Source organism: Homarus americanus, unplaced genomic scaffold (genome assembly GCF_018991925.1).
Source record: "Homarus americanus isolate GMGI-L3 unplaced genomic scaffold, GMGI_Hamer_2.0 scaffold54650, whole genome shotgun sequence".
Taxonomy (NCBI): domain Eukaryota; kingdom Metazoa; phylum Arthropoda; class Malacostraca; order Decapoda; family Nephropidae; genus Homarus; species Homarus americanus.
This window is the reverse complement of record NW_024742646.1, coordinates 1,298-15,241: the sequence shown is the minus strand read 5'-3', so window position 1 is coordinate 15,241 and position 13,944 is coordinate 1,298. Positions and strand designations below refer to the sequence as shown.

Genomic DNA, 13,944 nt, shown 5'->3' with positions numbered 1-13,944 from the left:
AACTATATTCTGATACCTTAACCCACTATTATACACTACTCGCTTTCTATTATGATCCAAAGAAATGTTAATAGAAATAACGATATATGATGAACCGTTCAAAAAAAATCTTTAGTGAACGTATGATAGAGCCTAAGATGTGTCCATAAAGATCTACTTATTCCAACACAACCCACCTCCACCACACACAACCCACCTCCTCCACACACACAACCCACCTCCACCACACACACAACCCACCTCCTCCATACTCTTGTCTGCCTTCCACCACGCACTACACCAAGTACACTATTGATACTACATCATCATCACTACATCAACTAACAACGTCCACTACATTATTTACACTACACTATCCATACATCACCATCACTACATCCACTACACTATCTATAGTACATCCACTACACTATCTACAGTACATCCACTACACTATCTACACAGTACATCCACTACACTATTTACAGTACATCCACTACACTCTCTACAGTACATCTACTACACTATCCACAGTACATCCACTACACTACAGTACATCCACCACACTATCTACAGTACATCTACTACACTATCCACAGTACATCCACCACACTCTACAGTACATCCACTACACTATCTACAGTACATCCACTGCACTATCTACAGTACATCCACTACACTATCTACAGTACATCCACTACACTATCTACAGTACATCCACTGCACTATCTACAGTACATCCACTACACTATCTACAGTACATCCACTACACTATCTACAGTACATCCACTACACTATCTACAGTACATCCACTACACTATCTACAGTACATCCACTACACTATCTACATTACATCCACTACACTATCTACATTACATCCACTACACTATCTACATTACATCCACTACACTATCTACAGTACATCCACTACACTCTCTACAGTACATCCACTACACTATCTACAGTACATCTACTACACTATCTACAGTACATCCACTACACACACTACAGTACATCCACTACACTATCTACAGTTCATCCACTACACTATCTACAGTACATCCACTACACTATCTACAGTACATCCACTACACTCTACAGCTCTACACTTACAGTACATCCACTACACTCTCTACATTACATTCACAGTACATCCACTACATCTACAGTACATCTACACTCACTACACTATCTACAGTACATCCACACACTCTCTACAGTACATCCACTACACTATCTACAGTACATCCACTACACTCTCTACATTACATTCACTACACTATCTACAGTACATCCACTACACTCTACAGTACATCCACTACACTATCTACAGTACATCCACTACACTATCTACAGTACATCCACTACACTCTCTACATTACATTCACTACACTATCTACAGTACATCCACTACACTCTACAGTACATCCACTACACTATCTACAGTACATCCACTACACTCTCTACATTACATTCACTACACTCTCTACAGTACATCCACTACACTATCTACAGTACATCCACTACACTATCTACAGTACATCCACTACACTATCTACAGTACATCCACTACACTCTCTACAGTACATCCACTACACTCTCTACATTACATTCACTACACTATCTACATTACATTCACTACACTATCTACAGTACATCCACTACACTATCTACAGTACATGTAGGTTTGTTTTAGGTTATCATATTGTAGGAAGAATATTGTGAAACTACAGCTCCTTCGCGACTTACGACGGGATTAGGGACCCAAATCCAGGTCGTAAGTCGGAAATGCTTAAATTATACACAAAATCTAAAATGGGTGTCTCTTTTTCTTCTCAGCACCACAAAACACTCACTTTTAAGCTTGCCAGCCATTTTAAAGTGAATTTTGTCTGTGTACTGACTTTGGGACTCAAAAACACGTAAGTTGACCAAATTTTGGTACAACTGAGGCAGATCATAAGTGCGGGTGGGCGTAAGTCGAGTAGGTTGTAAGTCGGGGAGGAGATGCACTATAGTATATAACAAGATTCATGATTCTCTAGAACCTTTATATGAAGTTTTTAGGTCACTTGAAATACATAAACCAAACGAGTTCATTCTTGCTTCCAATGTTTTTTTCAGTAGCCACTGTATAAATGTTTTTAAATCTAACTTTCTTCATAAATTCATGCCACTACCTGCCGGGAATTCCCCACTGGATAATTAGTTGAACTTCCCCTCACAGCAGAAACCTAGCCACTAGAGTGCACTACAGGTATATTGGTGTTGCTACTGATAATTTGGCTTATATGTCAACATATTTTCGGATTTATTCCAGATGATGATTGATCCTCCACTGGCAATTTCATTTGGACACTGTAAGGAGGATAAGAAGAAGTGTGGGATATTGTACAGAGGATTACAAAATAGTTTGGTGGTCTGAAGATTAGAGAAAAGGGTAAATATTCGTTTAATGGCTGTGGCTCTTTTTCTTATGAGAATACATATATATATATATATATATATATATATATATATATATATATATATATATATATATATATATATATATATATATATATATATATATATATTTATTTATTTATTTATTTATTTATTTATTTATTTATTTATTTATTTTTTATTTTTATTTTTTTTTTTTTTTTTTTTTTTTTTTATGTGATTTACTCAAATCTGATCTTCATTTTTGGGGCAAATGAACGTTCTTTGTAAAACAAAATTGACTTGGGTATACTGTATTATGATGTACAGAACCTGTACTAGGGTTTATTAGGGTATACAGTACAGTACAGGTAGTTCTGCTATAACGCGATAATTGTGTTCTTGTAAAATATCGTGTTATAGAAAATCGCGTAATAGAAATAACAGGGCTTATGGAGAAAATAGGGTTAGGTGCAGTTTACTCGAAATCGAAAAAATTTAGTAGTTAGCCTAACACAAAGGATAGCACAGTCTAAATAAATGTTACATTCATATCTAATAATGAAATCATACAGTAAATTTAACACTTTACCTTGAAAAAATATGAATGTAACTTGATGGGGGAGAAGGGTGATTTTGAGGTTGATAACATCAAGCTTCTCTTCAAGTGTTATATCCTTTCTTTTACGATAATCACCGGGAATTCTATCATCAGAATGCTTTTTGGAGATATTCTTCTTTACCATATTCGCAGTTAATACCACAAAATTGGAGAAATAGTAAGCAAAAATCGCGTTATAGCAAACAAGCGATCGCGTTATACAAATATTGTTCCGAATTCATAAATCGCGTTAGAGCAAATTCGCGTTATCAAAACACGCGTTATAGCAGAACTCACTGTATTAGAAAGTACTGTTGTAAGGGGGGGGGTTGTTTCCCTTTACTACTCTCTTCTTATCCTTATTCTTTTTATTCTTCAATATAGTTATATACTTATATTTTTATTTCAAATATTTCTTATATTTATTCTCTTCTGTTATTATTCTTCAATACTTATATTCTTGCTTATATTTTCTAAGTCACCAATTTGTAAGAGTCCTGTTTTCCTCTGTATACTGTTTTGATCTAGTTATATTCTAAACCATGGATTAGTGTGGGAAACCATGTTATTCGTTTTATAACACTTATTATACTTACAACGGTAGCCTGCCACCACCCAGACTTTTATTAGAATATAACATATCTCATGGAACTGTTAGGTAGCCTGCTAGCGAACTTCTAGGCACGTGAGTTACTAGTTATTTTCTGAGAACCATTGTGTAGAAGGAATAGAATGGTGATACTTGTAGTTTACTAATTTAATATTTATTAACATATGGAGTGAATAAGATGTTAATTAATTACACTCAGATCAGACTGGACCGCTTTGGTTTTACTTTAAATTAATAGTAAAATAGATCAGTCTTGATTACAACATTATACACTCATGATATTGCTTCATTGTCAATACAGATGATTACATAACACACTCGACAAAATCCAAAATTAAGGTGGTATCAAACACCTCCTGTTAGTTCGGAATGAACAACATGGCACTTTAACTAGCATTCAGTGGTAGTACACCTGGTTGGTGGACTCAACTCCTATAATCAACATATAATGAGACAAAACTCATATGAAGAGGTAAGGTAGGAATTTATAGTAGTAGAATCGTATAGTGAGGGAAGTAGGTAGCGTGACTTGAGGGTGTGGGGGTGACTATGTATATTAACACAGGCTCAGTACAAGTGTAGTATATAAAACACAAATGCGTGTTACAGCTTTATTTTACTAGTTGCTTAGAGGGAATTAATGGGGGGATTCGTACACAGGGTATGATAGACTATGATATTTTCGTATAACTTCACAAGTCGATCGTTGGGAGGTTCGGGATCACCGCACTTATACCGCCTACACAGCCAGCAATTACTTTTACACGTTGAGTTGACAGCACTCTGTCGATGGACCCGGCTGAGACCTCGTTACCCTTAGTGACAGACTTCTTTGATGAGCGGGACTGGGGACGTCGTTGCTGGCCCTCCTTGGTTACAAGACTCTCTCTCCGAGAGGGCTACAGGTCCTATATATATTGGAGGAAGAGCTGTGGATGACCTCTCCTACTGAAGTGGGTGTGTCTTGACCGGGTTGTTGGGTTGGGTAACAGGGGTGCTGGCTGATTAGCGGGTCCTTGATCTCCCTTGGGTTAGGTCTGGACAGCTGTTTGTCCGGGTGTGGTCATGTCGCAGGTCAGTAGTACTTCCTAATTATTACCCCCCGGGGTGTTTTGGCCAGGTGTGGTTACCTTAACACAGTTATATCGGTTATATAGTAGGGTTACTCAAGTACTTAGTGGCCGGGGTCAGGTCTCTTGGGACTGTAGGATGTGTCGACTTGGTATGTTTGTTGCCACGTGGGCCTATACTAAATGTTATATGTGTTGTAATTCTCCGATGTAATCTGTGGTCTGATAACCAATCATTACAAACAGTACCGCTGGGACACCAACATTCATGAGTTCAATACTTAACCTGGGATAACTATATTTCTGCTAGTTAATCCCCAATCATAGATACAATAATACTGTGCCCATATAAGTGTAAAGAGTGCCCCAGGGTGTAACAACAAACGAAGAACGCTGTTAAGGTTGGTTGTAGTCCAACACACGGTGAGGGGTTCGGGCCCAGGGTGCGGACTCCCACAGTTTAATCCTGCCGAATTAACGACATCGTCCAATACAGCCAGCTGCTGGGTATTCAGCTAACACACACACTGTGCCTGAGATAATGATGGAGAAGCGAAAGAGAAAATGGGAAAACAGGGGACTCGGGCGTCTTGAAAACGGATGCCTCAGAGGGGAGACTCAATAAAGAAGGCATAGCTACATGTTTTGTGGGCTATGGAGCGTAATATGAATTGTCTGATTTTACGATAACTGGCGTGTACGGCCGTGGTCATTACACTGTAATTGGGTATACTGTACTGTACAGTACAGTATTAGGATGTACTAGAGTATATTAAGAAGTACTGTACTGTGCTATTAGGACATATGATGATGTAATAGGATATAATATAAGAGTATTTTATATGTATCTGGTTGTGAAATGCAGCAAAAAAAAAAATGCCAGACTCAAGCATTGCCTCCAGTGTTATAAAACAGAAGAGCAGCAGTTGAAGGCTCAGACATTGTCACCAGAAACAATCTGGTGGTGACTCATACCAGTGTGGGGGAGGGGATGTATGGGGGACGCTTTCATGGCATCCTGAACCCAGGCAACAAGAATCATCTCTTGAATTTTGACGACCTCAGATGTGTGTCGTGCCAGGTGCATAATTGTATTAATTTAAATTAAAAGACTTTCAATTCTCTCACACCAGGCAGTGTCCAAAGGAAAGGCTGCAGTGGAACACAAACTTGCCGATTTGAAGAAGATGGAGCAGAACTGCATCACCTTAGTGTCGGTGGTGGGCACTCTTGGCGGCCTCATGATACTAGCAATCCTCGCTACCCTCTGCTTCTCTGTCAGCAAGAGACACTCAGGAATCAAAAAGACTCCCGTTAGCAGAGATAACAGGAAGGTAAGGCTGGATGGTTGTATGCTCAAGTCAAGATGACTATCAAACACACACAACACCGGAAATAGTCCTCGGTAACGACTCCGAGCTTGGTAGTGGCTCTGGCCTCTTTTCATTCTCAACAACTGCCTTGTTGACTACACTCACCATATTTTGGGGGTGTGGCCAGAGATGACATTGTTTACATGGTACACACTTCCTCCTGGATAGGAAGTTGAGGGGGTGGGGGGTATCTTGCTGTCCCATGGTTCTGTACTGATACACCTGCCTCTACTACATCCCCCCAAGTCCGTCCCAGTTTTTCACCGAATCCTCCCTCTTTGCTTCAAGAGTTATTTGTGCTGTTCTCTCTGCACTACTGTGTGATCTGCACTTATGACTATGTCTCAAAATGCTGCGTTCCCTGCCTGTCTGATAAATTCCCACTTTTCCCCCATTCTCTAATGTTATACTGTATTGAGGGGATGGGACTTATTCTCCTGCTTCTTTCCTAGCATCGTCACTTCATTGGGGGTAGTACAGTATACAGGTTCAGAGCCTCTGTACAGATATTCAGAACCTTCATCTTGTCATGTATTTTCCTACTTTCAGCTTTCTCCGACTGACTCTTAGGAACTCCAAACACAGTTGTATTGTTCCTATGCTCAAGCCGATCACAGTGTTGCCCTCTCCCATATCAGAAGGCCTACCGGTTGTAATCTTTTCAAAACTTCTGTAGAGTCCCTAGCTGCTGCAAGGCCTGTTCAGATCCTACATTTCTTTGTCACCTTCTGAGGCCCTGCTGCAACCTGAGCGTAGCTTTTCTCTACTACTCCCTCTATCCTATCGGCAACTTCTTTAATCTTAGTGCTCTAGTTTGGTAACCACTGAGAATCCAGCTTTTATTTTTTACTATAAGTTCTATTTCCCTTATGATCCTCAATAACCTTGATGACTTTGGTTGTACAGTCAGGGCAATACCAGTAGCAGCCTCTATACTTTAGCACATTCTGTAGCATTATAAAGTTGAATGAAATTAAAAACTGAATACCATGATATGAGGATGGTAGTTTGATTGATTGAATGTGATAACAGAACACACCACTGCACTAACTTAATTTAATCAGACCAAACATAGTCTAATTTACTTTTAATTTAACTAATTCCAGCTTGATTTAATCTGCATTTTATGTGACTTATCCTAATCTAAGTTTTAACTAATTTAACTTGATCTTATAAAGCTTAATTTGAATTAACCTCATCTAAGCAGTTCAAACTTAACCCCTAACATACTTTAAGGTGACCTATCCTAATCCAACTTAGCTTAACATGACTTTATGCTAACCCTAACTTACTATAATCCATCCTAATTTCACATTTACTTCAGATTACTATTAAACCTGTACAAACTCTCTTTGGATTTTTGTCTATGTTCCAACAATAATGTACATAGCTTGTAGGCATAAGTTAATCATTCTACAGTATTGTACAGGTATCTTTAAGACCCAGAAAATATTAAATTTTAATCTGTCATTAGTACAGCTCCTCTCCGACTTACGACCTACTCGACTTATGACCACCCGCACTTACGACCTGCCTCGGTTGTACCAATATTTGGTTAAATTGTGTATTTTCAAGTCCCAACGTCGGTACACAGACAAAATTTTTGTTTGTAATTCACTTTAAAATGGCTGGCAAGCTTAAAAGTGAGTTTTTTGGTGCTGAGAAGAAAAATAGACACCCATTTTAGATTTTCTATGTAATATTTAAGCATATTCGACTTACGACCATTTTGACTTAGGACCTGGATTTGGGTCCCTAACCCTGTCGTAAGTCGGGGAGGAGTTGTGTATGAAATTCTTATGTACTGCAAGTTTCCAGCCTCCTAAACACCCCCTCGGTAACACTTTTAACCTTTATTTTTTTACTTTTATCCTCTTCGCCACTGATCGGCTCGTTAGCCGCTTGGGCGATCGGTCATTCTCTGATTACTTTTCCTTTTCATTTATCCTCTTCACCAAAAGATCGGCTCGCTAGCCGCCCGGGCGATCGGTCACGTCTCTGTCACGCACTGTTGGCAAATACTGGGCATGCACCGGCTCCTGAATGTACCTGAACCCGCTTCAGTGTTGATCAAGTCTTGTCTTGAAAGAGCTCTCACTCGGTGCCGTCACAACACTCTCTGGTAGATTGTTCCAAGAGTTTACAACCCTCACTCCGAAAAGTTTGCCCTCACAGTTTGCTGGACTTGCGGCTTCTTCAATCTTGAGCTGTGACCCCTTGTGGGGCGAGCGTCCGCCAGCTCCAAGTAAGGACACTCGACTGATTAGTGCCCCCTGAGATGCTTATACACCTCAACTAGGTTACCCCTTGCTCGTCTGTAATATAAGCTAGGCAAGTTCTGGCGCTCCAATCTCTCAGGGTAGCTGAGGTGCCGAAATGCAGGCACCAGTCTGGTGGTCCTCCTTTGAACATTTTCAACCAACTGACAGTCCATAGCATATCTCAGGGACCAGACTGAGTGACACTACTCCAGATGGGGAAGCACTTCACTCTTGAAGATCGTTACGAGGGACGGACCATCTAGATATCTGAACGACCTTCTTATAAGACCCAATAATTTATTTGCCTGGTTTACTTTCTTCTCACAATGGCCCGAAAACTTCAGCTCATTGTCAACATACACACCTAGGTCCTTCTCACATTCAGTCTCGACTAGTGCAGTTTCTTCATCCCGTTGGAACATATGATACGCCTCCTTACCGTTGGTACGCCCCAAGTGCATCCTCTTACACTTCGTGACATTGAATCTCAGCAGCCATTCCTTCGACCATTCCTGGAACCCACAGAGGTCCTTCTGCAGCTCTTCACAGTCAGCTTGGTTCTTAATTTCCCGAAATAACTTAGCGTCATCGGCAAACATTTGTATGGAGGAGTGTACAATGTCAGGCATGTCATTTATGAAACAAACAAACAACAGCGGGCCCAATACACTGCCCTGTGGTACCCCACTTGTGACAGGTACGGATGACAATTTCGTGCCATTAATCACCACACACTGCTTGCGGTCATGTAGAAAGTCTTCTATCCATGCAAGGACATTTCTCCGAATTCCATACCCTTCCAGTTTGATTTTCAGCCTTTCATGGGGTACACTGTCGAAAGCCTTGGCAAAATCTAGGTAAATATTGTCGATATTACCACCCCATTCCAGAATATGGGTCCAAATATCCAATACCTTGAGCAATTGTGTTAAGCAGGAGCGCCCTGGCATAAAACCGTGTTGGCAATCCTTTACAAGATTGTTTCGCATTAGATGTTCCATTGCGGCATCTCTGATAATACTCTCAAGTACCTTACATATTATGCTGGTCAGGCTCACTGGTCTATAGTTGTTCGTGGAGTGCCGATATCCCTTCTTGAAGATAGAACTCACATAAGCCACTTTCCATTCACTGGGGACAGTGAAGTTGTTTATCATGTGTGTTATAAGAGGAAATACAACACTAGATAAGAGCATCATCCAATTCACTAACATTTGAAATATATATTTTGTCTTATTCCTTAGTACAGTTCAGTAGTGATATCCCCATTAGCCGGAATAATTAGTTCAGAGCTCTTCCGAGGATGAGAGATTTCCGGGTAATGAGATGATTCTCTCAAACCCGGAAATATTTCAGAATTTTTCCGGGTACTGGGAAAACTTTCTCGGAATTTTCCAGAAATTACGCATTACTGTATTTCATCCTAGAATTTAACTCCCAGACCCAGAAAAAACAATTAGGAAGTTTCCAGAATTTGTCAGAGCTACGCATTATTTCATCCTCTGAATTTGACCCCAGACCCAGTTTCTAGAAGTTTTCTCAGAATTTTCTGTAAAATTTGCTTGATTTTCAACCTCGAAAACTTGTTCACAGACCCGGAATTGAGAGAATTTTGTTACGGAAAAATTCTGAGTCATTTTTAATTCCGGGTACAGTTCTGTATTGGAGGGTTTCAGCTAATGGAGATATTACTTTATGAATTACTGAGACAAGTCCTTGTACCCGTCCATTGTATAGGGTATGCTGTAGCCTCCTCTTAACTTAACCCAATCTCAGTACAGTGCTGTACAAGCACCAGCAGTTCAGGATGACTGGCAGTAAGCGGTTATCTCCTTACCTTTAACAACCTGTATGGTAGCTGATTAGTGCTGGTAAATATACAGCATATATTGTAAGCTTCACTTAAAAACAACCTTCCTCTTTTAATATTGACCTCTCTTCCCAAAGAACTAACCTGGAGGGACCATCATTTCATATTTCAAGTTTTACAAGAGTAGGGCCAAAGCTGTGAGTGCAACAGATTTACATAGAGATGGTTAAACTAACAGATGCACTTTACATGATCAAACTTACAGCTCAGCATGCAGCACAAGGCTCTAGGTGACCTGTGGTGTAATGGTCAGCATGCTCACCTCGCAAGCGAGTGGACCCGGGTTCGATCCCCGAGCAGGGTGAAACTACTGTATGGGCAAGTTTTTCTATGCCATTTGCTTCTGTCTACCCAGCAGTAATGGGGAACTGGATGTTAATCGATTTGTGGATTATGTTTCGGGTTAATGGTTAGCCAGTGGAGTTGGCGAGTTGTCCACTTTTCTCGGACTATTCCTCGACAATGGGTCATGCAACTCACTAACTTAGGGTGTGGTTAATGTGTTGGTGACCGCTTATTTAGGGTGTGGTTATTGTGATGGCGACAGCTTCTACACCTTAAACAAATTGACTCCTAGGTGGCCCTAAGGCCGGCCATCCTCGTTACACGAGGGGCAACCATTATAGTGACCATGTCAAGGCCTTCACTCAGCAATCATTAACTGAGTATTATGGAAGAGTGTCCTTTAAGTTTTTACCCAATTATAATATATTGAAACACACAATTCAATATGAAGTGAGGAGGTTAATTTGATACAACACTTCTCTCCTGTCTTATAGGTTGCTGGTTCATAGTTAGGGCACCTCCAGTCCACCTAGCTGTGAATGGGTACCTAACTTACCAGTTGGGAAAGTGAAGGTGAGAGAATGCAATGCCGGACACATTGTCTTTGTGTATCAGAGGCTTAGTCTTAAGTGAGCCATCAGGCCTATGAGAGTTTTTCACTCCACATAATGAAAAATACATTTATTTTTCAAACGATGACTTTTCTTTTTGAATTATTCCTCATGCAGATCAAAGTGTGTTTCTAATCAATACTTAATGACTAACCACCCAAATGGCTCTCAAGCCGATCAGTGGCAAAGAGGATAAAAGTAAAAAAGAAAATGGACCTGGTGTAAGTGTTCTTGAGTTATAGTAGCTAGGTGTTATGTAGACTGACCATTGAAACTTACCAAGCCATTGGACAGATTTATATTGAATGCTTTTGTCGACCTATTGTGATGTAGATGGATTTTTTATGTGTTAGGGATTTTTTTTTTTTTTTTTTTGCATGTTGGAGAGGATTTTTTACATTTTGTGATGATAGTCCTTTAAGGAACTTACCAGATTTTGATTACTCTACCTTGTTATTATATGAAACGTGAGACTGTTCTCATGTATTGAATGTAAGACTCAGGGAAAATTAGACAAGCAATTTATATAATATAACTTGGTTCATTAATGTTCACAACTGAATACAAGTGACAACATGTCACCATTACTTCACTGTTGTCTGCTAACCTCTGTAGCACTGCAGACATCACCATTGTCAGATAATCACCATCAGTCCACACTTCCTCATAGACACCATCAATATCTGTTGTGGTGTGGTGGTAAGAAGTTACAGACAGCTTCTTGGTGCTTGTAGCGGTCTTGGTGTATGGTGGGCTAGTGTAGCGACTGCATGGTGTGTTGTTGGGACTGGTAATGACTGCCCACACTCCTGGTGAAATTGGTGTTCCTCCAGTTGTCAGTTCTCCCTGCTCTCCTCTCCCCCATTCTTTATACCACACTCTGGAACAGGAGCAACCAATCAGCTGAGGTTACACATAGTAGGAACCAGTTGGAAATTTAGGTTACAATTCTGGACAGTCTCGACCCTTTATTCATTTTATGGTGAATCCTTTGAGTTTAAGTTTAAACTTTGAACCCCAAGCTCCAGTCTCGAATCCCCAAACCTCAGGAATTACAGAACCCACAACCCTTTGATACGAAGCCCCCTTATCCACAAGATCCTGAACTCATTGAATCTAGAAAATAATGTTATTTCATCACATGTTTGTTTGGGAGGATTTTTTAAGTTTGGGGGATGGCGTTTTGACGTGTGAGGGCGGGGTTTTGACGAGTGTGCAGTCATTTTTTCATGTTTTGGGATAGAGATGTTTTGTCGCAGGAGATATTAGTTAGGTATCTACAAGGTGGGGGGAATTCTTGTGGGAAATTTTGAGGGGTATTTTTCCACATATATCATGTAAATTACATTAACCTGTATATACAATATGGGAAGTATTTTTGTGTGAATACCAGTATAGAGCTGTACTGTACATTGATAAATTAAATACTCAAAGGTTTTTCATATGCATATCCTTATACAAGTGCTCCTCTACTTAAGGACGTTCAACTTACAAACTTTCGGAGATACAAACATCATCACTGATGGGGGGGGGGGTTACCTGTCAGAACAGGTGTTTAATGTGGATGAGACTGGATTATTTTGAAGAAAATTTCAGATAGAACAAATATTGCCTAAGAACAGAAGAGTGAGCCAGGTTTTAAGGCTGTATTAAAGGGTATAGCTGTACTAAATATCCATAATATTTTCATTTTTTACAATATGTTTTGTATCTACAGAAGTAAAGTTGGACGGACAAACAAGCCTCAGGAACTAACTCGTTCGTAAGTAGAGGAGCATCTATATACAGGTGGGTGATGATTTATTCTTGTCAAAAAATTATCAATGAAGGAACTGTTTTCTCCATGTATAAACTTTGATTGATCAAACTTTCAGTAAGTTGTTAGCAGGGATGGCATAAGGATGCTATTGGAAAAAAATATTTTCTGCTTGTTGGTTATCCTTGGTCATATTGACTAAATGTCAGTTATGGATACATAATAAATTAGATGCTTTTTCAGCAGATGCAGCTCACCAACTTACAATAGGCTAACTTAACTTACAACGTGCTTTCAGTAGTCTATGTTGAACCATATGACAGTCATCTGAGTAAAAACTCGCACAATATTCATTGACTGTCCTGTGTGTTAGACTTTACCGCCATTGGTGAATAGAATTTTAGTTTTACATTTGTAAATATTATTTAAAACATATATGAACAGCAAATAAGTGTTGCTTTCATATTCATATGTAGAGAAATGACATATGTTTTCACATGTACGCACTTACTGTACATACGTTGGCGTTCTCAATCGTCTCGCCTTATTTCTTTACCATTAGTGGTTAGCTACTTCTAGTGTTCCATTTATTAACATTAAATAGCATTACTTAAAACATACATACAGGTATTAAATTTTTTTAAATTAAGTTCACTACAGCCACAAGCAGGGTCTTATTTTCTTCAGTTTCTTATGTAGAACCATCGTCACTCACGAAAACAATGCTTCTACTTATTATTAATGAATTGCATTGTTCATTTCACATATATAAACGTTAATTCAATGAAATACATATTCAGTAATAAACAATAATGAATCTTTTGTACATATTCTTAAGATAAATGACTTTCCTTGGGCCCCATCCCTGCTGGGTGAGCTACCCCATTATACAGGTTACCCATTAGTTTTAATTCACATTTAAATACATTTTTTCGAGAATATGGAGCAGCTTTATTATTTAAGCATATTATCCGTATCTTGTGTTTGGGCACAGGAGGTCATGTTGTAGATTTGGTTCAAATTCATCAGAGACGCTGTGCTGTACTGTACTGCACTATACTGTACTGTACTGTACTGTTTTTAAATACTGATTAAGGATCTTGA

General features: G+C 39.4%; 1 long non-coding RNA gene across 1 annotated transcript; it reads left to right on the top strand.

Moving 5' to 3' along the window:
* The first annotated feature begins 2,272 nt into the window (after positions 1 to 2,272).
* Positions 2,273 to 13,316, top strand: LOC121876975. The gene is made up of 3 exons (XR_006090859.1): positions 2,273 to 2,419; positions 5,818 to 6,018; positions 12,802 to 13,316. It is a non-coding gene; the product is annotated as an uncharacterized LOC121876975 (long non-coding RNA).
* Positions 13,317 to 13,944: the final 628 nt, after the last annotated feature.